Genomic DNA, 27,333 nt, shown 5'->3' on the forward strand with positions numbered 1-27,333 from the left:
GGTTTTGTACTTCAGGTCAACCCTGGCAGCCAGATTGGCTGTAATGAAGTTGTGTGGATATATTTTCTATTTGGAGTTAGTGACATAACTGAATAGGCTTTCTTTGGGTTAAGAATGACAAGTTAATCTTAGCAACTTTAAAATTATTTTCTGCTTGCTATATTAGAAGATATAAATACCTAATTGGGAATTTTTTTGTTTATTCTTATTTTTCTTCCAATACTTAAGTAAAATGCCATTAGTAGGACTGATTTTCCATTAGAAAACATTTTAATCTGTGCACACATATATTCTTTCTAGAAAAAGAAAAACATCCATTCATGAGAGTCCAGGGATACATGAAAATGAAGCAAGTGAGGAAAGACCCATTCACATTCTTCCATAAGGTAATAGAATATTAATACTGAAAGGAGTATCAGCTAATATGTAGAGATAAAAATCAGTAGTATTCTACCTACAGCTCTTTCATTTTAAAATAATATTTATGAAGAACTTGATAAAGATAATCAGCCATGAAGTAATGAATCAAAGTACTTAGACTTCTAGAAGCATTTAGCTTGGGGTAAAAATGACTTAGCAATGGGTATTTCCTTGGTCCTGGAGAATGCCACTGTGCTCACAGATGTGAACACACAGCTCTGAAAAGCTAATCACACCTGCGGTGTTGGTGGCTGTCTCTCTTAGAAATTCTTTCTGATATCTATGTCATGTCCTCTTTCCAGATCTGCAACTCCCTGGAATCATGCTCCTGGCTCCTGGTAGTCCCTGACTTTACCTGTTTGTTCTAGGAACTTGCTTTATGGCCGTTTGTTCTGACGTTCAGTTTGGACAACCAACCTTTATTCCACCACCTCAGACAATATTCAACATCCTGTAATCATCATAGCAGTAAGTAAGTACTTATTTCTTCCCTCATAGGCTGCTTTATTTTAAAACCATTTTTCAGATGGGGTCTTTCTTGGACAAGCAGAGAATGCTTGGAAGAATTCCTCGCATACATTGTGTTGGGTCATTCTTATCTTCAAATCGTGTCTCAAATGTAGGAAAAATCTATAAATGTCTAAACCTACCAGTGCTTCTTTTCATGCTTGATGCTCCCTTAAGAGGAGAATTAAATGGAGAACAGGAATATCTATCACATAATTAGGGACAAACTCTAAAGGGCAAATATTTCAGAGAAATACTAAATATGAGGTTGAATTCATCCTAGGTGTAAGTGACTGATAACTGATCTTTTCCCTAGTCATGTGGATGGTGATAAGTGGAGGCAGAAACAGGTAACAAGGGAAATGAATGCGTTCAGAGGAAATCTGGGATAATGTGGAGAAAAAAATTTGGGATGGGTTGGGGAAGAGGCAAACCTGGAGACTGGGAAACTTCACAAATTTTACCTACCTCAGAATGGCCCCTGAAATCAGCTCTGCATAAAACTTAAATAAGTTTTGGATTGCCATTCTGGTTACATGCCTCCCCTGGCCAAAATATTAATAATTGGAAGTTGATGAGACATGAAAATTTAGGTGGAAATCCCTAAAGACGAAAGTGTATAAATGCTAATCATCACTCTACAATGCGATACAGGTACCCACTGATTCTTAATTCACATCTCCCTCTCAGTGCCAACTTGCTTTTCCCCTGGTTTTTCTCATGTCATTAAATGGCACTTCTTTTATTCCAAGACTCAGGCTGAAAACTTTGTAGTCATTGTGATTCCTCTATTTCCTTCAGATTATGTGGTCAGCATAAAATGCAAATTTGTTTCCATAGCTGACAGGACCTTCAGGGTCTGGCTCCTGGTTAATCCCTGACTTTGTCTCCTTCCATCCTCCCCTTGCTCACCACACTCCAATGCCATGGACTTTCTGCTGTTCTTGGCAGATATGTGCTCCACCTCAAGGCCTTTGCACATGCACTTCTCTCTGTGTTACTCTTTTCCTGGATATCCCTCTGGTTCACTCCAATCAGGTCTCTGCCCACATAGCATATTACAGAGGCCTTCCCTGGCTACTGTATCTTAATTAGCACTTCCCATTACTCTCTGTTTATTTTGCCTTTTTTTCATTATAGCCTTTACTGTTACCTGACATGACATAATATTACATGCCATGATGTTATGTATTTATACATGTGTTGGTGTATTGATCAATTGTGTCTCTCCCACTGAAAGGTGTTATATCAATTTTTCATATCTGTTATTTGTTTCTCTTTTGTAATCTCAAGATTTGTTGAATGAATATGTAAATGAACAAAAGGTGATGTTCTTGGAAAGTAGTCATAATCTAGAACTATGTATATTAAAGTGACTTTATGGCTCAGGCAAGGGTAAATAGCAGGCAACTACATAATTTTCAGGGTGCTAGGTGTGGAAGCCACTTACTGTTTAACTCTAGGTGCTGCCTGCTTTCCTCGGCCACCAAGGAGAGGTGTTACCATCTGTTGGGTCAGAGGTAAGAAACTATATCCTGGTGCCTCCCTGGGGAAACCAGTCCCCATGCAGAAGGAGATGACAATAAATCTAGGGAAGGTCTTTTTCAACTTCTTGAACCTCAGCTTTTTTTTTTTATGAATTAGATTACTGTCAGGTGCTTTTCTAAGGAAACTTACATCGCAAACACTTAAAAATAAGAAAAGTAAGCCCAGCAGTGACAATGACTACACATTCCTGAGGAACTTGGGGGGAGGAAGGAGACAAGTTTCAAGCCAGAGTTTCGTGGTGACTAAGTATCCTATAACTTTGTCTGACAACCCTCCCAAACTGTGGGGGTGGCCTATGGGGACTGCTTCCAGTCTGGGCTACTTGGTACAATGGTATGAATACATTAACAATAGACAATGTAGACAAATTACATACTTGTATAAAGTAAAACTATATGATCCTTGTAAACAGAGAAGTTTATCTTCTTTCTCAAGTAAAAGACAGACTTGAAATAGACCAATAAGTTGATAAAATGAACCAACAAGTGTATGGTGGATAGAATTTGTGAGGTCATGACTGGCCAGACTCTTACTATAAAAGCATGGAAAGTGTGAATTTTGGAGACATGGAAGGGCTCAGCAACAACAGTGATAAAATAATAAAAAAATCACAGTCCAGGAAGAATACAATGGAAATTTGAGCCAGTAGCTGTTTACTTATTTATAAAGGGGTCTTTTGCAGAAAATAAGGAATTGCTGTTTTTTACTGCCTTGTTTTTGAAGTCCCCATGACAATCTATTCCTGTGAAACTCATACCCAACTTTCAGAGCAGTTCCTCGACTATGTGATGGTTGAACTTTGCAGACTGGAATGTCCTTCATCTCCTTTTGTTATCTGTTATTTAGATTTCAAGGTAGGCCTCCCCAACCCTTCTATAAAAACAAATGCTCTGTGTTCTTTTCTTCTGTGCCGTCGTAACTTGTTTACACCATCACTGTGCCACATTGGCCCACAGTAGTGCTTTCAAGACCTGCTCCCCTGATAGCCTGTGATTTTTCATCAAGGCAGTATTGCCTTATTTGTCTTAGTTTGGCACAGAGTAGAATTGTTAGCAGATTTCACCTTCTCTACCAGTATTTTCACTGCTTCAGTTTTCTTTTACTATTTATTTATATGTTTATTTTTAAATTTTAGATTCAAGGGGTACACGTGCAGGTTTGTTACATGGGATATATTGTATAAAGCTGAAGTTTAGGCTTCTATTGTTCCCATCACCCAAGTAGTGAATATAGTACCTGATAGATAGTTTTTCAACCCTTGCTGCCTCTCTCCATCCTCCTTTTTGGAGTCTCCAGTGTCTATCATTCCCATTTTTGTGTCCATGTGTACTCAATGTTTAGCTCCACTTACAAGTGAGAACATATGGTATTTGGTTTTCTGTTACTGCCTGAATTCACTTAGAATGATGGCCTTCAGCTGCATCCATGTTGCTACAAAGGACATAATTTTATTCTTTTTTATGGCTGTGTAGTAGTCCCTGGTGTATATGTACCATATTTTCTTTCCAATCTATCATTGACGGGCACCATTCTGTTGTGGGAAGTCAGGGACCCTGAACAGATGGACCGGCTGAAGCCATGGCAGAAGAACATAAATTGTGAAGATTTCATGGACATTTATTAGTTCCCCAAATTTATACTTTTATAATTTCTTATGCCTGTCTTTACTGCAGTCTCCGAACATAAATTGTGAAGATTTCATGGACACTTATCACTTCCCCAATCAATACGCTTGTGATTTCCTATGCCTGTCTTTACTTTAATCTCTTAACCCCATCATCTTCGTAAGCTGAGGAGGATGTATGTTGCCTCAGGACCCTGTGATGATTGCATTAACTGCACAAATTGTTTGTAGAGCATGTGTGTTTGAACAATATGAAATCTGGGCACCTTGAAAAAAGAACAGGATAACAGCAATGTTCAGGGAACAAGGGAGATAACCTTAAACTCTCACTGCTGTTGAGCTGGGTGGAACAGAGCCATATTTCTCTTCTTTCAAAAGCAAATGGGAGAAATATTGCTGAATTCTTTTTCTCAGCAAGGAACATCCCTGAGAAACAGAATGCGTCCCTGAGGGGAGGTCTCTGAAATGGCCACTTTGGGGACAGCTGTGTTTTATGATCACAGCGGAGGGATGAAATAAGCCCCCGTCTCTTGTAGCGCTCCCAGGCTTATTAGGACTAGGAAATTCCCGCCTAATAAATTTTGGTCAGACCAGTTGCCTGCTCTCAAATCCTGTCTCCTGATAAGATGTTATCAATGACAATGCATGCCCCAAACTTCATTAGCAATTTTAATTTCACCCCAGTCCTGTGGTCCTGTGATTTCACCCTGCCTCCATTTACCTTGTGATATCTTATTACCTTGTGAAGCATGTGATCTCTGTGACCCACACCCTATTTGTACACTCCCTCCCTTTTTGAAAATCACTAATAAAAACTTGCTGGTTTTACGGCTCAGGGGGCAACACGGAACCTGCCAACATGTGATGTCTTCCCTGGACACTCAGCTTTAAAATTTCTCTCTTTTGTACTCTGTCCCTTTATTTCTCAGACCAGCCGACACTTAGGAAACTAGAAAAGAACCTACGTGAAATATCGGGGGTGAATTTCACCCAACAGACTCCATGTCTTTGCTATTGTGAATAGTGCTGTGATAAATATACAAGAGCATGTGTCTTTTTGGTAGAATGTTTTATTTTCCTTTAGGTATATGCCCAATAATGGATTGTTTGGTGGTAAGGTAGTTCTATTTTAAGTTCTTTGAGAAATCTCCAAACTGCTTTCTACAGGTCACTCTCCAATTTTAAAGTAATCCATGTCTCCACTAACATTGTGTTTGTATTTCTCCTGCTGCATTTGTCATAGTCTGTGCTGCCTTGAAACTACCTTAATTTATGTGGGGTCCTCTTGAAGGCAAGAGTGAAGTCTGATCTTGTATTCTCTAATAGGCCTAGCACAGTAGCTTGTCCTTAGTGAATGCTCAAAAACAATTTCTACATTGTACTGAAGGAGCTATTGATGTAGTTGAAAACTTTTTTTTTTACTTAGTTAAGAAATTGCCTGACTGTGATGGTTGTTAATCATTGGTTTAGGTAATATGATGTGTAATTTATTTTTTGAAGATTATGTAATTAAAAATGGAATAAGTTCTTATCTTTGAAGGGGGAAGAATGGATGTCATAACCTTACAACTTAGTTTATTTTACATCCAAGATTTAGTAAATATCTAATTTTAAAATGATATTTGTACTCTGCCTTAATAATTTCAAGCATGCTAACCTAAACATGCATGTGAAGTTCTATAGTGAATGGAAATTCAGAAATACCAAAGGCTATTACAACTACAACAAGCTTGGCCACAAGAGACCATAGTACATTTAAAATAAAAATCCTATAAGATCCAAAAGATTGAGTTGCTAATAGTGGAATTTCAGGCACAGAGGAGAAAAAGGGTGGATTTCATGGTAAGAGTTGGTCAGCCTTTCAAATTATACCATGAAGGATAAATCTCTACTCATATTCTAGGCTGGTAAGAAGACAACCAATTATGCCATCCTTTCCTTACATGATTGAAAGTAATTTCTTCAGAAAAAGGGACTTATGATTAAACTATAAAAATGTAGAGCAATCTATGGAGTCTTTTTTGCATCCTTGCTTGCTCTATTGTTTTACTTACAGTAAGTCACTTAGCCAACCTTATTAGATGGTTGTGTGATGGATTTTGCTCCTCTATATAAACAAATTTAATATTTTACTCTTTCCTTCATTCAAATGTTAGATATAATGTTATAGCAGGGCAGCATTTTCTCATTGGAAGAATATGAAATACAGGTTCTATGTGTTTGGGGCCAGTGGAGAATATCCTCCTATTTCTAATAAGATGAATAGTTCATTGAAGTAAAAGAAAAGTCGAGGAAAATCTCCCTTTGGGTATTCATTTTGAAAATCTTACTGAATCTGTGTGGTTAAAATTTTTCACTTTATTTTATAGATCACATAAACATACTTCCCTCTTTTCTCCAAGCCCCATTTGTCACATACCCTTTAAGATACTATATGCATTGTTAGTGATATCTAATAGGCAATATCTAATATTTCTGTTAGTGATATCTAAGGCAATCTCTAATATTTCTGTTAGTGATATCTAAGGCAATATCTAGTATTTCTGCAGAGGAGAAACAACATTGACTTTTTTTGTTAGTCCCTTCAAGTAGAAGCTTAAGAAATTTCAGTATTTGGGAATTTAATCAACTCTAAAACAGATATTCCTTGAGGCCTGTTTTATTTTAAGGGTAGTATTTTTGTTTTTGCACATAGTATATTCTAAATTAGCTGGCAGAGAAGATATTATAAAAATGGATTCATTTTGGAGTTGCACTGTGAGCTTCTTATTCTGTAGATGGCTCTGTTTATTAATCAATCCAAGTTCCATATTTTTACTATAAAAAGGATTGTGTTTCTTCAGAATTATGCTAACTTGTAACATAAATGCCTTTCTATGAGGCACCTGCCATAAAATAAAACTCCTCTAGAAAGAGCATAAGGGTGGTGATGCTGAGTTATTCTGTATCTTCCAGGAAATCTCAAGAAGTATATGCTTCTCTGAAGGTCACATGCCTCATTGCTCTTGGAGAATAGGTTGACTTCAAGTTCATGTTCTTCTCTTTTACTGAAGTTGCGTTTACTTGTCTTAGATTATCTGTCAAGAAGGATGGGAAGGAAAATTAAAATGCAAGCTCCAAGAGGGTACACGATGTTTTGTTCATCATTTTCCAAGTGTCTAGCATAGCTTGAAGAATAAATAGGAATTTAATAAATGCTTATTGAATGAACGAAGATCAGTGGTTTTCAGGTTCATAATTTCATTCTTTGTATAGGAGATTCTTTATGTTCATAATCTCATTCTTAATTACTTCACTAAATCACAGAGATTAAGAATAAGAGTTTTGGCATCAAGCAGGCCTGGATTAACTGTTGACTTTGGTTAAGTTACTAAATATTCCTTTAATCCTCAATCTCTTCTTCCGAAAAGGTGAAAAATGGGGTTGTGTATGTGAAGTGCTCTGAAGTATTTGGCACATAATAAACTCATGATAGATGGGCTTTATTATGAGTAGTAGATTTTATAGGATATTTGCTTGTATTTATGCATATGAAAATCTACTTCAACTAAATAAAAAGTATCGGAATAAAGTGAGAGTTTTTTCTTTTTTTCTTACTTATTCTGTTACCTAAAAATGGGCAGTCCCCACCTGAGCTTAAACTGTATTTTATTCTTGAATTAATACTTCTCCGTGTATGTCTGGAGAACTGAGTAAGGGTCTTGTCTGGGGATTATATATACTGCATAAAGCACAGAGGTGCTTCTTGGAAAGGGCCATTATAGCAGAAGTGAAATTTGAGGCATATTGCCTTGGTCAAAGGCAAAGGCAAAAGATTAGAGTATGGTTTTCCAGATGCTCAGCCAGCTCAAGATTGAGTGCTAGATTAAAACTCTTAGAGTGAGCAAATACTACTAAGAGACAAAAGCAAACATTAAAAACACTATCGATTTCTCGGCAAAATCTCCATTCATCTTTAAAAACATAAGACACCTTCAGCATCAGTGGTTCTAGCAGTGTCTGCAGCTGGGGAGACAAGGGTATGACTTGGGGATATAGCACCATCAGAACACAGGATGCCTGGCTAGTCTGAAACAGCAACCTCATTGGAGATATCTTCAGCCTCCCCAGCAGCACCATCAGCATGGCCACTCTTATTTGTGTATCACCAGTGGCACTGATGACCCAAGTATTATCATGACAGTGATATGGCACAACAAAAGTAGGAAATGTGGATTGCCAGCCACATGGTAACCAAGAACACTAGTTCAGATGTATTAGTACTAGGAAATTGTTAGGAATGGCACCTAACAAGTTTTGTGAAATTTGTGAAAAAGTTGAGGAAAAATTCAAGTTCCTGCATGATTGTAAGTAAATTCAAATAAAATAGAGTTTTGAGATTGTTAGTGTGCCCTTAGTTTTTGCCTGTAGACTGTGACGTATGGTCCACTTTGACAGGAAATAAGTCAATGTAAATTGTGGTTAAAAAAACCTTTAGATGGTCTTGACTTGATAAATATTCACTGCTATATAAATTTCTGTGGGCACAAAGAAAGTGCATGATTTATCATCCCTGATCAAAAATTGCTTTGGAAGAAAACAAGACTAATATTTCAGAATTTTTAAAAAATAAATTTCTCATCTTGTTCTGTGGAATCAATTATAAAATTCCTACTGATAATTATTCAATAAAAATCTGATTGTCATAATCCCTAGTTTTAGAGGGAGAAAGGGAATTATGAGTCACCTACAATAAGTGTTGCTCTATATTCTCTTTGGGATCACCTTTATTAGATGATGCCCATGAAGTAGGAGTGGATTAAAATTTGTTGGTTCTGCAGGAAGTGAAAAAAGTATGACATTATGCTGCATATTCCAAAGATGAGGAAATCAGTTTATAAATTAGTAGTTTAGGAGTTTGGATGCAAACAACAGAAACTGACTATGGTTAGTAGATATAAAGTTTGTTTTTCTAAAGATATAATGTAGGTCACAGAATTGATAGAAAAATCTTGATATTGCTCCTATGATCCTCTTGATAGAGCATTATCCTGTATCAGTTAACTATTGCTGTGCAAAAGCCATCTAAAACTTAATGATTTAAAAAATAGGAGTTTTGTAATTGATCATGAGTTTATAAGTCAGATGGATGACTTTCTGATCTGCTCCAGACTTGGCTGACCTTGGCTAGGCTCACTCATGCATCCGTTGTCAGCTGGGGCATCTGACATGTTTGGGGGCTAAACAGCTAATGTCTGTAGTGATGGTGATTACTCAGCCATATGTCTTTCCAGTGAGCTAACTTAAGCTTTTTCTTATAGTACCCATATACATATGTAGTTCTTATGGTAGGTATATACATCTATATGTATGTAGCTACTGTAAGACTAGTGTGTATACACACACACATACACAGTCACACACATACACATGTATATTAACTCTTGAGATCGAGGTTCAAGATTGGCATATCGTCACTTCTGCCACTTGGCCAAATTAAGTCAACAGAGAAAATAAAGTCTACCTCTTGTTGGGAGGGGCTCAAAGCTACACTGAGAAGTGAATGTATAAAGATGAGGGGGCCAGGGAAAGAATTGGGAACATTCTATTTAAGCCCACCTTTAGCTCCCTAATTCCAGGATCCCCAGAAGCTTCCATCAATCATGACATCAAACTTGAATTCCAGAGTTGAATGATCTTAATCAGGTTCAGATATGGCTCCTTAGATATAGCTCCTTTTGATTCAGAGATGTATGAACTAAAAAACAAGTTATCTCTCCTTCCCACACCAACATACAGTTGTGAGATAGGGACAGATAACTGCAAACAACCCTTCCATCAAAAACAGGAAGCATGGGAGTCACTGGTTTGTAGCAGCTATGAAATCCAGCTGGGAACTTTTACAGGTCCTCCTGTACTAGGAGCTGAGAATGCTCCTTAACTGCACCTGGGTTCTTTTCCCTGGGAAAATCTCAGCCCACTTGTCTTTACTGCTTCTTAGAAGTGGTGGGTTGGAGTCCACTGGTTTTTCTCACTCTTTACCCTGTCATCCTTCCTTGTCCATCACCTCTTTGGCTGCTTCTGAAGAAACAGTTCACTTTTGCCAGCTAATATGATTTTTGAAACTGATTCTCTCCCATAGAAAGTTGAAGGCTAAAACCCTTTTGCAATTTGAACAATTTCAGTTCCTTTTAGTCCAAGCTGGTGGTATTTTCACATGTGTACTTCCTAAAAAATCTTCCTATGAATTGAATCAAAATCCATTCCTTCTGACAAAAAATAAGCATGCCTCTTTTGAGTTACTGCTACTTTGGGATGACTTCTGTGGAACCACAGTCTTAAGATTCCTGATGTCATTTTGCCTAAATTAGAAAACCTGTAAACCGCCTTAATTCTTTTTTAGGTTTTGACTCTTGGTTTAATCTTTGTCCTCAGTCTGGGGACACTGGTAATGAGAAGTTCGGTTTTCCAACTCACCAAGTTATGGCTCATTACATTCTCTCCAAATTCTGCTTTCAAATTTGTCAGTGATTTCTTTATGTTATCTTTTTTTCCACCTCTGTATATCACACACAGCTAGAACACTTTTAACATTTTTCCTGGAGATTTCTTTAGTCAAATCCAAAAGTTCACTACGTACACTTTTCATCTTTCAAGTAAGGCAGGCAACTGTTCTGTCACCTGATTCACTACTCCATAATACAGGCCACCATATTTTCAACCTCTAGTGTTATTTTCTCACCATTTTTCTGACTTTTGCTAACAGTCTTCCCACTATTTTCCAGCCTCTTCTTCTTACCCAGTTCCCAAACCAATGCTGTCTTATGTGTTTTTAAGGCGGCATCCCCTTTCGGGTATCAATTTTCTGTATTCTTTAGATATTGCTGCATAATAAATCACTCCAAAAAATAGTATGAAAATCCCTGGCATTTTATTATTGGTCACAAGTCTATGGGTCTGCTTGGCAGTTTTGATCTTGGCTGGCCTTGTGCACATGTGCATCATTCAGTGCAATGGCTGAGTGAAAAAGGATGTCTGGAGGTTGGTTGCTGTTGGCTGATGGGGGTGACTTATTATCCAGCAGATGAGTCTGGAATTATTCTCATGATGCTGGACAGAGTTTCAGGAGAGAGAAATTAGAAACGTGAAAGGCCTTTGGATGTCCAGGCTTGGAAGTGGCACATAGCCATTTTCGTCCATTCCAAGAGCCACATCGAATCATAGGGCCAAACTAGATTCGGGTGGGGAAATAGATTTTACTGCTTGAAAGAAACTTAAAAGTCACATTGCAGAGGCATGAATAAAGGAAAGAGTGGAGAATTAGGCCCATTTTTGACATCAATTCTGGCTCTTGGGGATCTATGGAGTCAATTCTGTAAGTTGTTGGCTGATTCCTGGCTCTTCCTATCTTCTCTTGGAGGGAGTACAGCAATGCTCAATGCACGCATTGGAGTGTGGCGGCATATGGGTTCACTGCCTGCTACTGACAGTAGTGGATAACTCCTAAAATACAATTTATCTCCACTGTTATAGCTAATAGCTCAGATCTTTGGGATTGGAGGACATCCTTGAAGTGCTTTGCCAACCGTACAACTTACTCCAAAAAATTACCCGCCTAGCAAATTTAACCCAAGATATGGTTAGGCATAACCCCTTCAGGTGTTTTAGGGAGAATGTGGGCCAGATTTCACAGGATTACTGTTTTAGTGGTACAGTACTACCCCCTTATCTGTGGTTTCACTTTCTGTGATTTCACCCACCTATGAGCATATGAGCAACTGCTCTCTGAAAATAGGTATGGTACAATAAGATAGTTGAGAGAGAAAGAGAGAGAGAGAAGGAGAGACTACATTTGTGTGACTTTTATTACAATATATTGTTACAATTGTTCTAGTTTCTTATATTTTATTGCTATTAATCTCTTACTATGCCTAATTTTAAATTAAACTTTATCATATGCATGTATGGATATAGGAAAAACACAGTATATATGGAGTTTGGTACTATCTGTGGTTTTAGGCATCCACTGTGGGGGTCTTAGGAAGCATTCCTGTGGATAAAGGAGTACTATTACTGTATTGTATTTTGGCGTGTTAACTTAAGATTTCTTTCTCTTGTTCCTACTACTCACCTTTCTTATTCCTTTCTCCTCAGCTTTCTGTATGAGCTGCCTTCAGGGTGAGTGATTATTCAGAGCAAGAAAAGGATAAAATCGTTAGCATTTGAACTTCTAGGGAGACATTTGTACATCATCAAAAGCCATGATTCTGGCATAAGCAAGAGGTTAGTCTGAATAGTTAGGCAGATTGTTGTGCCTTTGGGAATAAAGATAAATCAGTTGATCTAGGGTGGGAGTGAAGTTGAGAGAAGAGAAGAATAATATTGGTTATTGTGAGTTCCTGGGAAAGGAATATGCACCTGGCTTGTCTTTGGGGTTGAAGCCCTTTGTGTTAGCGGGGCAATAGAAATGTGAAACAAGTTTGGGGTTCTCCAAGAAGAGGGATCTATACCTTCCTCCCCAGGTTGCAATCACGAGAAATTACAGGTCTCTCTGAAAAACCCTGGGTGTAGCATGGGGCCAGGACAGGAGTATGGCCCTAGTTGACAGAGATGTGTAATCTGATAGGTCCTATATCTCACTGTAGGGTGGGAAAGGCAGCTGGGAGTGTCTGAGGCTCCCTAGCGATGGCCAAAAAAGCTGACTCACTTGCAGGCATCTTGCAGTGTTGGTCATGCCAGAAACAGAACACCTGGACTGGGAAAATAGAGACCTTGTTCCAGATGACCACAGCAGATTGCATTACATGTCAGCTAAGATCCTGTGGTCTGAGTAGAACTGTGGCACTCTCCCTTGTGAAATTAAGAAAACAGCCCCTCTCTCTGAACTATTTCTGGGAGAATTCTGTTTACCCAAATGAGACTGAGTAAAATCCAGAAAAGACAGAGTTTACTTTGAACTGGGAAGATCAATGTTTCTGTTATCATCAGTAAAAAAGGAGTTTAAGAGTTAAGTACACTTATAGAAATACTTTAGTTCATTGATTCCAAGATATACATTTTTTCACGTCTTAACATATCTGAAATTGAGATACAGCTCAAAAATCCATGGTGTATCAGTTTAGTTGGCAGTGATTTCCCTTTCTTAATAGCACGCAAAATAACACTGCATCTTACAAATGATGGTGTCTTCAATTCGATGAAATACAGTATAATGGAATTTATATCTTTGCATACTTGGGATTTGTAAATCTCACTTTTTGCCAGTGAAAATGCTAGTAATTCAAGACCTGTAGCTCAGCTATTCTTGGCATTCCTAGCACTTCTTTTATTCATAATGACACCTTTACTTTTAGTCCCACAAGCCTAGGGAACAACAGCTTAAGGTTGTGGGGGCATCTAAGATGGAAGGAGCTGGTCACAGCTGCTTGGAACTGAACGCCACTTGGGGCTAGGGCAGCAATGGCATAGGGGTCACAGGCCTACTTCTGATCTATCTTTGGCATTTTTGCATGTTGTCAAACTTTATTGAGGGACCCTCTGAGATTCACATGCAGTTCTTCCCCACATTGGTAATTGCCATGGAGCCTCCCATTCACCACTATGAGGAATCCCAGGATGCTCAGATCCTTGAACAATCCCGTGAAAATCTGCCTGAAAGGCAGCATCCTGTGGGGTGTGGGAGTGGAATGAAATCTTCTTAACTTTCACCATGCACCATCTTTAAAGACAGGGCCCTCCAAGACTAAATAATCTGACAGCCTTTTCATTCTCTAGAATGAATGGACTATTCTCTGGCATAGTCCACTGCTGTAACAATTCCATTGTAAAGTAAACATACAATTCATTTTTTTTTCATGGCATTTACTCTACATGCAAATTTCGGAACTTTGGCACCTAGTGTCATGATCTTAACATTGGCAGTGCCTGATTAACACTGGCTTGGATTCTTTTCTTAATTCCATCATTTCACTCTAGTAATATCGCTAGAAATAATCTTTTCCAATATCACCAGAAATAAGCTTTTCCAGAAATAATCTATCTTTCTCCACACATTCTGCATTCAAGGATGCAAAAGTATAGGTAATTCTCCATGAGTCCATTTTCTCATACCCTCTGCATGAAATTTCCTTTAGAGATTAACCTCATAAATCCATTCAATATTGCAAATCTCAGCTTTCTGGTTCTGAACTTTATTCTCCTAGAGTGTCCATGGTGCTTTGATCATATTTTTCTTCAGTACATTATTCTCCCATTGAAGAAGTATTCCCATCCCCATGACTACCCAAGCTGAATCTACCCCATATCTTGACGCCACCTTCTAATAGTGCAACTTCTATGGTGAAGTGTTCCTGGATCTGTTGAATGCTGTCACTTTATTTGGGCCTGGTCAGACACTGCTTGTATCTCAATAATCCAAGATATTGGTTCTCCCAAATATCAAATATAACCCCTTTATCATACCCACAACATCTCAAAGAAAATGCAGGTATATCCATTGCCAGAAAAATGAAATCATACCATTAGGTAATTATAAATACATAGGAAGCCTGAGGATGATGCAAGACATTACTTTTCCCATCAAGTCATCTTCAAATCCAGAGACTCTACCTCAGGTAGATGCCTAAGTTTCCTTTGTTTGTGGAAGCATGGCACCAGGTTCTTAAACTTCTCAGGGTTTCTCTCAGTGCCACTCTAGAAAGTTAACATAAGAGCCTTACTACGAAGAGCTGGAAGAAGATTTTCTTTTCTTTTCTTTCCCCCCCCTTTTTTTTGTGATAGAGTCTTGCTCTGTCACCCAGGCTGGAGTGCAATGCGTGGTCTCGGCTCACTGCAAGCTCTGCCTCCTGGGTTCAAGCGATTCTCCTGCCCCAGCCTCCTGAATAGCTGGGATTACAGGCGTACACCACCATGCCTGGCTAATTTTTGTATTTTTAATGGCGATGGGGTTTCACCATGTTGGTCAGACTGGTCTCGAACTCCTGACCCATGATCAGCCCACCTTGGCCTCCCAAAGTGCCGGGATTACAGGTGTGAGCCACCACGCCCAGCTGGAAGTTTTAAACCCTTCAGAGTTTAAGTGAAGAATATGCAAAAAAAAAAAAAAATCTGTATTTGGAAAATGTTGATTTTATCTTCATATAACTCAATGGGCTCTTAGGCTAGCAGTCTCAGTATCTTTACTATGTTTTACCAAACAGCTTCCCAAACCTCCTCAACATGACAAGAAGGATGTGTTCTGAAAAGGGTGACGAGAAAAGAAAATTCTATTCTAGAAAAATTAGTTTCATTTTCTTCATGATAATTATAGTTTCCCCATTCCTCAGAAAAAAAGTTTCCAAGTCTTATAAGTTACCTTTCCTTTGTAACGTGTACTTTTTCTTCATTGATGTCTCCAAAGTAAATATGTTTAATTAGGTCATTGGGATTATATCATAAATTATCCAAGCTATAGAAAATTAGCTATGGCATTTTCCTATTACAAGAGTGCAAAAAAATTTAGTGGGTTTGAAAATAATGCTGTTTCTCCACATAGTTGAATTTTGCATAAATGTATATTTTTTGGACCTCATAAAAGAGATTTAGCTACTGAGAAACCCAAAGTATCCTGTTCTTATAAAACTACTTCACCTATAAAGTGTGGTCTTGTAGCATGGACTTCAAGGATAATATTACAGTAAAGTTTATTTCTTCTTATTTTTTTAAGACAGAGTTTCACTCCGACACCAGGCTGGAGTGCAGTGGTGCAATCTTGGCTTACCGCAACCTCTGCCTCCTGGATTCAAGTGATTCTTGTGTCTCAGCCTCCTGAGTAGCTGGGACTACAGGAGTGGACCACCATGCCTAGCTTAATTTTATATTTTTGGTAGAGGCGGGGTTTAACCATATTGACCAGGCTAGTCTCGAACTCCTGACCTCAAGTGATCTGCCCGCCTTGGCCTCCCAAAGTGCTGGGATTACAGGCATGAACCACCACTCCTGGCCATATTACAATAAAATTTAGAGGCTACATTAGCTGAAAGTAAACAAGACTTGTCTCAAATAAAATGGAAGAAAAAAGTTCTGGGATGCATATTGCTGGTGAAAGGGGATTGCTATAGTATTTCTACCAAATTTGGCAATGCATATTAAATCCTTAAATGTAGCCATAGCTCTTGACACAGAAATTCTTATCTTATGAGAATTTATCCTAAAGAAACCATTAAAAGTACACACAAAGTTTTACATATAAGGATATTCCTCACTGTATTATTTATAGCAGCTAAAATCTAGAAACAACATACATGTTTGACAAGAGATATGGTAGATTGCAAATGGTCACAAATTCTTTGCAGTATCTCCCATAAAGAAGTGGAATACATTTCCTCACCCCCTTGAATCTTAACTGACCTTGTGACTTGGTTTGACCAATAGAATGAGGCAAGAATGACATGTAAATTCCAAGCATAGGCCTGAAGAGAACTTGCAGTTTCTGCTCTGTCTCTCAGAACCCTGCTACCACATGAACAAACCTGGGCTAGCCTCCTTGAGGGTGAGAGACTTCAGGGCGAGTGAGGCCCAGCCATTTGAGCTGGCTCAGCAGGACCTTGGCATGGGAGTCAGCCCAGCTAACATTACATGGAGCTATTGAGACATCTCAGGTGTGCTCAGCCCAAATCGCTGATCCACAGAATTGTGAGCAAATAAATAATTATAATTTTAAAGCTACTAAGCCTTAGGGTAGGTTATTGTGCAGCAAAGACTAACTGATATGCAGAATAATATTTTAGTTCAGTGTTTCCCACATTATGTTGTATAGTCCACTAGTATCTTATAAGATATTAATAGAAATCTTAAAATGGATTATGTAATAGTAGTATAATAGATATGCATTGTCTAATGTAGAGATATAATAATGTGTAAGAATAGGTTATACAATAATAATAAAATCATGAAAAAGGATACCATTGGTAGTCAAACAAGCATGGGAAAGCTTCAAATTTACTACTGATACAGGGGTTTACAAGAAATTATTTAGGCAGACAGTGAAGATAACAAGTCCTTGGTAAGGTTTTCCTTTTAATGAAAAGCAGCCCCCAAGTCATTTTCTTTTCTAACAAGGAGTAGCTTGTAAAATCGAGCTGCAGACATAGACAAGCAAGTTTGAAGCTTGCGTGGGTGAATGCTGGCAGTTGTGCCAATAGGAAAAAGCTACCTGGGACTAGGCATGTTCAAAATGGTGGCTCCATTTTCCCTTCTTTTTTGCAGGCCACGTGTACAGTAAGGAACAAAGAACATAGGGCTGCCAAGTGGAAAGTCCATTTGCATAATAAGATTAGGGTGGGGTGTCCAGCCTTCCCTGCACGCTATGTAAACATCACGCCTGGTCCAACCAATCTCTGGGCCCTATGTAACTCAGACACCGCCTCCTCAAGCCTGTCTATAAAATCCGGTGCACTCCGCCGCAGGCCGGAATTCCCAGTCTGGCCTCCCTCTCTCTCGCAAGAGAGAGAGTCGTTCTCCTTTCTCTTTCTTTTGACTATTATGTATCTGTTCCGAAACTCACTACCTGTGTGTGCTCCTTCCCTAATTTTCTTGGTGCGAGATGATGAACCTCGGGTATTTACCCCAGACAACGATGCGGCTGCACTACTCTCTTTCAGTTTGGTCATGCACATTAACATATTAAAACTCTGAGAATTTCTTCCTAAAACACTTATTAACAGTGTTTGTCAGATTTATTAAGACTGCTGTCTTTTTTTGTGTAACATCCTCTAACATCACACCAGATGGTGCTGTTCCAAGGAACACTGTATGGGAGAAGAAGTTTTTGTAAACTATTATTATTTACATAATAAAATACTTGGCACCATTAACAACATTATTTTGCAGTGTTTTTAATAAAGGTAAATATTCTTACGGTATATATAACGTGACTAAATTTTGTGAAATATGTTTTGTACTATATGTTATATGTATTCTATACACTGAAAACAGTTTGCAAATATATTACGATAGTAATGTATGCTGGATAGTAGAGTTATGAGTAATTTTAATTTTAATTTTAATAATACTATCACTTCAAAATTTTCATAATTGCTATGTTCTTTTAAAAATTGTAAAAGATGATTTTTTTAAAAGTACAATGGACCTTATGGACAATTTCCCAGCCACTACTGCTCCCTTCATCTCTTTACTTCATAGGCCACAAACACAGTGCACATCCTCTGCAATGCACATACCCTTAGCATTCCATGAACTATTCCTTTCAATGAGGCTCACATGCCAACAGCACTTCTTTATTTTCTTCTTCTTTAATAATGCTAAAGTAGTTAGTAATGCTAGTTAATTGGTCAGCCAAACATTGTATGTGGGAATTTTGAAGAAATTGCAAATCATACCCTCTAGAAAATATACTGGACATTGAAATATTTTTACATAATTTGCTCTGTAATATTTAGTAATTGCAATCTCAGAATACTAAGCATATTGCACCTCTAATAGGATTTACTTTCTTTCAGCTCAGTTAATTACTTTGTTTTGTATTTTGTGTAATCCCTGATTAATAAATTTCAAAATGATAGATAAGCCATTCTAAAATAATGTCTGATTAACTATGCTTGTAAAATATCAGGGTGAGGGACTCCATGCACCTTCAAATCTGTGTTTCACATTGTTCACCCTTTTATTATTGTCTTCTCACATACTATGTATTCAATAAGCTATTACTGAACAAAGTGTAATGTCTAAACTAATACTCTACACTATAAAATAGTATTACATATTATGCTATAATGCTGGAATTTTATGGCCCCATAAAATTGTTTTAGGAAATGATTTTTGGGTCCAATCTTCAGGCTCTTTTTCTTCAAGCACATCTCATTTGAAAAGCAGTTTAGTTGGCATTTATTTTTCTTAAAGATCAAACCCCATGAAACATGATAGAATATTGATCACCTCCATTTACTATTTTCAGAATCCATTATCTCTGTTGTGACAGAGAACTGTTAACACCGCATGGTTTGGTAGCTCACCAAGATTCATAGAAAGATTTCAGCAGAGGCCTCATGCAGTGCACAGGATGGCATCCAGGGCACGTACAGGGAACTTCTTGGAGTCCTCTCTGAACGCTAGTTTGAGCTCAGAGTATGACTTTTGTCAAAATTTTTATTCATTCCTAAATACAAACAATTTTGATGACTATACAAATTTCCCAACCTTTATGCTGCATACATGTCTATTGAATTTTACATTCATGGTCCAATTAAAAAATATTTGTAGAGCAAGTAAAACCATTCTAAAACAGTTGAGAGGAAGTAAAAACAGCAAATAATAAAAAAAATCACACAGATCACATGTTGGTATAATATTTATATAAATTTTGTCCCAAACAGGACCTCAAAAGATGGCATAGAACAAAGAAAAATGGTTACTATCTTTATTAGAAAAATTCTAAAGGATATTTTACCTTTTTCTAGATGCCTACTCAACAAATAATGTAAATTTAGACCAGAACATATTTCTACATACACTATTGAAGAAAAATCACAAATGCACATTATAATGTTACTTGTTTCTTAGAAATTAAAGAGATGTGGAACTTTATTAAAATTAAAACTTTTGTAATTCAAAGGAGTTTATTAACAAGGTGAAAAGAGAACTTACAAAATTGGAGGAAATATTTGAAAATCATATATCTGATAAGGTACTGGTATGTGGAATATATAAAGAATTTCACAACTCAATTATAAAAGGACAAACAACCCAATTACGAAATGGGCAAAGGATCCGAATGGATATTTCTCCAAAAAGATACACAAGTTACCAGTAAACACATGGAAAGATGTTCAATGTTATTAGTCACCAAATAAAATCAAAACAACATGCACTACAATGGCTGCAATCAAAACGACATAATAAGTGATGGCAAGGATGTGAAGAAATTGGAACCTTCATACACCACTGGAGGGAATGTAAAATGGTATAGGCACTTTGGAAAACAATCTGGCATCTCTTCAAAAGAATAAAAACAGAGTTATTATAAGACCCAGTAATCCTTCTCTTAGGTATATACTCAAAGAAGTAAAAATAGTCTACAAAGAAAACCTGTACACAATTGTTTATAGCAGCATTATTCATAATGGCCCCAAAATGGAAGCAGCCCAAATGTCCTTCAACTGATGAATGGATAAATAGAGTTAGTATCTCTACACAATGGACTATTATTTAGCCATAAAAGGGAATGAAGTATTGACAAATGCTACACTGTGAATGAACCTTGAAAACATTATGCTAAGTGAAAAAGCCATTCATTAAATACTGGCTTTATATCATCCCATTTATATGAAATGACTAAAATAGACAAATCTATTGAGTTAGAAAGTAGATCAGTGGTTGCCTAGGGCTAGGGAGTTCAAGGGAAACAGAGTGACTGCTAATCTATATGGAGTTTTTTGGGGGCATGATGAAATGTTTTAAGACTGATTGTGGTGTGCCTACTTCTGTGAATATACTAAAACCATTGAGTTATGCCTTTTTTTTTTTTTTTTTTGACAGAGTCTGACTCTGTCACCCAGGCTGGAGTGCAGTGGCACGACCTCGGTTCACTGCAACCTCCGTCTCCCAGGTTCAAGCGATTCTCTGCCTAAGCCTCCCAAGTAGCTGGGATTACAGGTACATGCCACCATGCCAGGCTTATTTTTGTATTTTTAGTAGAGACGGGGTTTCACCATGTTGGCCAGGCTGGTCTTGAACTCCTGGCCTCAAGTGATCCATCCAGCTTGGATTCCCAAAGTGCTGGGACTACAGATGTGAGCCATCATGGCTGGCCAAATTATACACTTTTAATAAGTAAATTGCATGGTATGTGAATTATATCTCAAGAAAATTATTAAATTATATCTCTATTAAAAATTGAAGCAAATACTTCTGGTTCTGCTAAAAAGGAGGATTTCTAGTTCCACCAAAAATTGATAGCTCCATTATTCCTTACAACTAAATGTACTCTAGACATAATTTAAAAAGCATAGAAATACTCTGAAGAGTGGAAATAAGAAGGCGAGCAACTAAGGTATCTCAGGACTTTAGGAATGACATGGCAGTGATATAGCTGGGTTTACTTATTGCCTCCCATACATCGCAGACAGAGCATCATGGAAGCCTCCAATCTGGAACTGGCAAGAGACAAAAATTGACTCCAAAAACAGCTTTTCCCTTTAGGTAAGGGATAAAAAAAGTGGTCTAATAGCAGAAAACCAATTTGGCAGTACCCACCCTACTCCAGCCAAACATCAGTGGAAAAACCATCCTGTGCCTTCCACAGTTTCAACTTTGCCATATTGGGAGTTGATTTTCCACCCCCACCCCACCCGTCCACCCTGAACAAGAAGGCAGCAATTCTGATTCCCCCACTGTGTGGTGTTAGTGGGACCCAGCTGGGAGCTGTTTATCCATCTTCTGCCCAGCGGAAGCAGTCAGCAGTTATCTGATTCCTCTACTGATGGATTATTGGCAGAATGAAGGGGGGCAACTGATCTTCTATCCTCCACCAGGGAGAAGCAGGCAGCCCTCTGATTCTCCCGCCGGGGTAGTATTGGTGAGGCTGTGGGAAGTGGATCTTGTATTTTCACCTGGTAGAAGCACATGATGCTAAGATTACCCTTGTCAGGGTAGTGTCAACAGGGTCCAGTGGCATGCTGAACTTATACTCCCACTCAGCAGTGACAAGACTTAAGGCAGTGTAAGGCAAGGCTAGTTGACAACACTAGGCTTTAACACCTACCATCCCATGTTAGCATTACCCAGTGGGGAACTGATCCTACATCCTCACCTAGAATTATGAGGTGGAAGGAGGTGGAGGCAAGTAAGGTTAGTTGGCACCTTGATTTTCCATCATCTCCCTTGATTCAGTGGAGAGCTGTTTCTGACTCCATAATGTAGGAACAAAGAGGTGTGAGTCAGTCCTGTATTCTAGTGGCAGTGGAACTCAGATTAGAGGTGATCTTACAAATCCACTCAGAGCCAACAAGGCAGTGCAAGTCAGCGGTACACTTTTGCTGTCAGGGCCCAGAGGGAAGCTGACCATACACACTTACCCATCCATTATGTTACACCTAAAAAGAGGGACTGCCTGCTGAAAAAATGATTCAATAGCATCCAGAGTGTCACAACATCATATACAGAAAGTCCAGAGTATTATAGAAAATTGTTATCATACCAAGAACTAGAAAAATAACAACATGAATGAAAGAAAAATCTATAGACACCAACACTGAGATTAATCAGATATTAAAATTATCCAGCAAGGATTTTAAATGGTTCATAATAAAAATATTTAAACAACCAGTTATTAATTTTTAAAACAAATGAAAAAGTAGAAAATCTCAGCATAGAAATAGAAATTATAAGAAAGAAGCAAACAGAAATTTTAGAACTGACAAATCTAAGAACTAGCATAAAAGCTCTCTTGATAGCCACAGTAATACAGTGGCGATGAAAAGGATAGAATCAGTAAAATACAGATCAATAGAAATTACTCAATCTAAAAAACAGAAAGAAAACAGAATAACAACTCACTCCCTCAACCCCCCCAAAGGCCCCAGAATTTCGGAAACTAGTGGGACAATAGCAATAAAGCAAGTATTCATTCTAATCACATTTCCAGAAGGAGATGAGAGAGTGAACCTGAAAAACTTATTGAAGAAATAAAGGCTGAAAATCCCCCAAATTTGGCAAAAGACATAGATCTATGAAAAAAGAAGCTAAGAAAATACCAAATTAGATAAATCCCAAGAAATCTATGCCAAGCTACATCATGTTTGTACTTCTGAAAACTGAAGACAAAAAGGAAAAAAAAATTGAAAACAGCCTGAGACAAGCAACACACTACTTATATGGGAGTATCAATTTGAATGACAGTGGATTTTTCATCTGATACCATGGAGGCCAGAAGTAAGTGGCATAATTTTTTTCAAGTACTAAAAGAAAATAAATATAATCCATGAATCCCATATTCGGAAAAATATTGTCAGAAATGGAGGAGAAGCAAAGACATTCTCAGATGAAGGCAACCTAAGAAAATTTGTTGCCAGCAAATCTAACTTTAAAAATGACTGAAGAAAGTTTTTTAAATAGAAAGAAGATGGTAACAGAGTAAGATTTGAAGGTTTCAAAAGGAAAGAAGAGTATCAGAATGTGTAAAAACAGAGATGAATATAATGCAGTGATCCCCAACCTTTTTGGCACCAGGGACCGGTTTTGTGGAAGACAAATTTTCCATAGACTAGGTTAGTGGGGGATGGTTTCAGGATGAAACTGTTCTGCCTCAACTCATCAGGCATTTGATTCTCATAAGGAGTGCACAGCCTACATCCCTTGCATGTGCAGTTCACAGTAGACTTCATGCTCCTGTGAGAATCTAATGCTGCCGCTGGTCTGATACGAGGCAGAGCTCAGGAGGTAAAGCTCTCTCGCTTGCCACTCACCTCCTGCTGTGAGGCCTGGTTCCTAACAGGTGATAGAACTGGTACTGGTCTGCAGCCTGGGGGTTGGGGACACCTGATATAATGGACCGTCCTACTTCTCATAAGTTTTTAAAATTATATTTGATAGTTGAAGAAAAATTTATAACAGCAACTGATCTGGTGCTCAATATATGTAAAGGGAACTACTTAAGACAATCGTATTTGAAAAATAGAGGAGAAAAAGGACCTAAATAGAAGTTTTCTACACTTCACTTGAAATGGTAAAATGTTGTGAAAATTTATGTATGTGTATTGTAATACCTAGAGCAACTACTAAGAAAGCTCTACAAAGTGATACTCTCAAAAACTATAAATAAATCAGGATGAAATCTTAAAATATATTCAAACAATTCACTGGAAGGTAAGAAAAGAGAAACAGAGGAAACAAACAGAAAACAAATGATATAATGGTAGAATGTAAGCCCTAACATGTTAATAATGACAGATATTGACTGAGGTTGTGTCCCCTGCACATTCACATGCTGAAGTTTTAATGTTACAGTATTTGGAGGTGAAGATGTTGGGAGGTGATGAGGTCATGAATATAGAGCCCTCTGATGGGATTAATGTCCTCATAAGAAGAGGAAGGGAGCTAGTTCTTTCTCTCTCTCTGTCATGTGAAAATACAAAATAATAGGGAACTTCAAGACTTTACTCAGCAATTGATAGAAATACTACACAGAAACTCAGCAAGGATATAGAATTGTACAATAAAATCAACCAAAAGGATTTATTTAACTTATATAGAATACATCATGCAATAACAGCACAATAAACATTTTTTTCAAATGCTCTTGGAACATTTACTAAGATAGACCATATACTATGCCATAAAACAAAACTTCACATATTTAAAAGAAATGAAATTATACAGTTTGTTCTCTGGTTATAGTAAAAGCAAACTAGAAATCAGTAACAGATAACAGGAAAGTCTCTATACATGAATAAAATAAACAACAGAATTCTAAATAATCCATGAATCAAAGAGGAAATTGCAAAGTAAATAGAAAAATAGATAAAATTGAATGAAAGTAAAATAAAATATATCAAAATATGTGGGATGTAACTAAGGCAGTGCTGATGAAAAAATTTATAGTTCTAAATGCTTACATTAGAAAAAAGGAAGGTCTGAAATGAGTAATCTAAGTAGATAAATCTGAAAATTAGAAAAAGAAGAGCAAAATAAACCCAAAGCAAACAGAAAGATGAAATAACAAAGAGAAGAAATCAGTGAAATAAAAAACAGGAAAACCATAGAGAAAATCAATGAAGATATTTCTAAATAACAAGAAAGACTCCAATAAAATCAATAATTTCTAGCAAGACTGACAAAAATCATCCATATCAGGAATGAATAGGTGATATAATGACATGTCATGCAGACACTAAAAGGATAACAAAATACTATGAATAATGTAATACTCATAACTTTGACAACATGGAAGAAATGGATGGAAAAAATCTCAAAAACGCAAACTATGAAACTTCAACCAAGATGAAATAAGCAACCTAAATGATACTATCACCATCAAAGAAATTAAATTTGTAACTAAGAACTCCTGAAAAAAAAATTCACCAAACATAGATTCACTGGTGAATTCTATCTGGCTTTTAAAAATTAACACTAATTTGGCCAGGTGTGGTGGCTCACGTCTGTAATCCCAGCACTTTGGGAGGCTGAGGTGAGTGGATCATGAGGTCAGGAGTTCAAGACCAGCCTGGCCAAAATGGTGAAACCCTGTCTCTACTAAAACTACAAGAAGTAGCTGGGCGCGGTGGCAAGTGCCTGTAGTCTCAGCTACTCGGGAGACTGAGGCAGGAGAATTGCTTGAACCCAGGTGGCAGAGGTTGCAGTGAGCCAAGATTGTGCCACTGCACTCCAGCCTGGGCAACAGAGTGAGACCCCGTCTCAACAAAACAAAACAAAACAAAACAAAACGCTAATTTTTTACACAATTTATTTCAGAAAGTGAAATAAGAGAAAAATCTTGTCACTCATTTTATGAGGCTACTATTACCTGAATATTAAAAGCAGATAAAGACAGTATCAATGCCACCCTTCAAAAAGAAAAAAAAAACTACAAACACAATATCTTCCATGAACTTAGACACAAAATCTTCAACAAAATATTAGCAAATTAAATCATGTAATGTATAGGAGTAATGTCATTAAGGTCATCAAATGTTGCAGAGTGGGAAGTCCTAGACTCTCTTTTCCTCCACAAACACATCAATTCAACAACAATTCATGGACAAATTCCCTGTATAGGCAATTCAGAAATTAATTGAAAGTCTCCTGCACCCTTGTCAAATGTGAAACTATACTCACCAAAGCTGACAGGGAAATTTGGGACACCCTCTTACTGGAATCCTTACCCCAGGCACAACACCATATGATTAGAAAGAGACTGCCAAACCCTCAGCTTTTCCGCAGAGAAAGAATTGGTTCATGCCTCTAGCACATTCAGGAGCTCAGAGTAGCTTGTCTTGCCAGCTACATCGGGGGAGAATAGAGATGGCTGTTTGGCCTTGTAGATTCTACAGTTCCCCCTTTCCCATCAGCACAGAGAGACCAGATGAAAAATCTCAGCTCTCAACTTCCTCCTGGGAGAGAAAGAGTTGATCCTTGTGTCCAAGGTTCTAACTTCTCTGGGGCTGCCCCAGAGAACTGGTATCTGTTTTGCCAGTCTTAGACCTCTAATGGATGTTGTGCAGTCTAACTGCCTGGGGGAGAACAGAGACAGTGGCTTGGGCTGGTAGATGCCATAGTGCCTTCCCCTGACTCAGCACAGAGTGAGCAGACAAAAACCACAGTTATCTGCCTCTCTCTGTGGAGGAAAATAATTGGTTTCAGTGAATGATGACACAACTTTTCCAAGGGCTTCTCAAAAGATTGGCTTCTGACTTGCCTGACTTGAAGTGTTGAAGGGACCTGAAGTAGTGTAGCCATGCAGGGGAAAGTTAGAGGAGAAATGGAGATTTGTGCTGGCAGTCACCATAGACCCACTTCCTGGCTTATCACATAGCAAGTGGGCAAAAATCCCCAGCATATAGCTTCTCCTTGGGGAGTAAAAGAGTTGGGCATAGCATCCAATGATCCAACTTTTCTGGGGGCTGCCAAAAGAACTAGCTTTAGTCTCACTTGGCCTGGTGTACTGTAAGGACCCAGAATACCCTAGACACCTGGGGTGTTAGGAGAACAATGAAGAGGGTCGGACCAGCATGAAGGATTGAGAGGCTACCAGAATCTCTGACTGGTGGGGGTCTTGTTCTCTATGAGGCCAATCTGTACAGTTTAGGAGAAAAGGTTGCTTTGCCTAATGTACAGACACCAACACAGAGTGTCAAAGAAAATAAAAAGTCAGGCAAAGATGTATCCAACAAAGGAACATGATAGAACTCCAGAAACAGACCCTAACAAGACAGAGGTATATGATTTACTTGTCAGAGAATTCAAAACAACTGTCATAAAGGTGCTTATGGAGGTCAAGAGAACAACGCATGACAAAGCAAGCATTTCAACAAAGAGATAGGAAATATAAAAAAGTACTAACAAGAAATCATAGAGCTGAAGAACATATAACTGAACTAAAAAATTCACTATAAGTGTTGAACAGCAGACTATATGAAGCAAGAGAATCAGGGAACTCAAAAAAAACAGGCCACTGTAAATAATTCAGTCAAAGGAGCAAAAAGAAAAAAGCAATGAAAAATTGTGAAGAAAACCTAAGGGAATATGGGACACCATCAAGTGGA

At 37.9% G+C, this 27,333-nt stretch overlaps 1 long non-coding RNA gene across 1 annotated transcript in view; it reads left to right on the top strand.

Annotated features, from left to right (window-relative positions):
- Positions 1 to 300: 300 nt before the first annotated feature.
- Positions 301 to 27,333, top strand: part of LOC115832425 — a 296,527-nt gene continuing 269,494 nt past the window's right edge. The window contains exons 1-2 of the long non-coding RNA XR_004027922.1: positions 301 to 386; positions 723 to 888. This is a non-coding gene — a long non-coding RNA (uncharacterized LOC115832425). The remainder of the gene's footprint in view (positions 387 to 722; positions 889 to 27,333) is intronic.

Source organism: Nomascus leucogenys, chromosome 3 (assembly GCF_006542625.1).
Source record: "Nomascus leucogenys isolate Asia chromosome 3, Asia_NLE_v1, whole genome shotgun sequence".
NCBI classification, from domain to species: Eukaryota; Metazoa; Chordata; class Mammalia; order Primates; family Hylobatidae; genus Nomascus; species Nomascus leucogenys.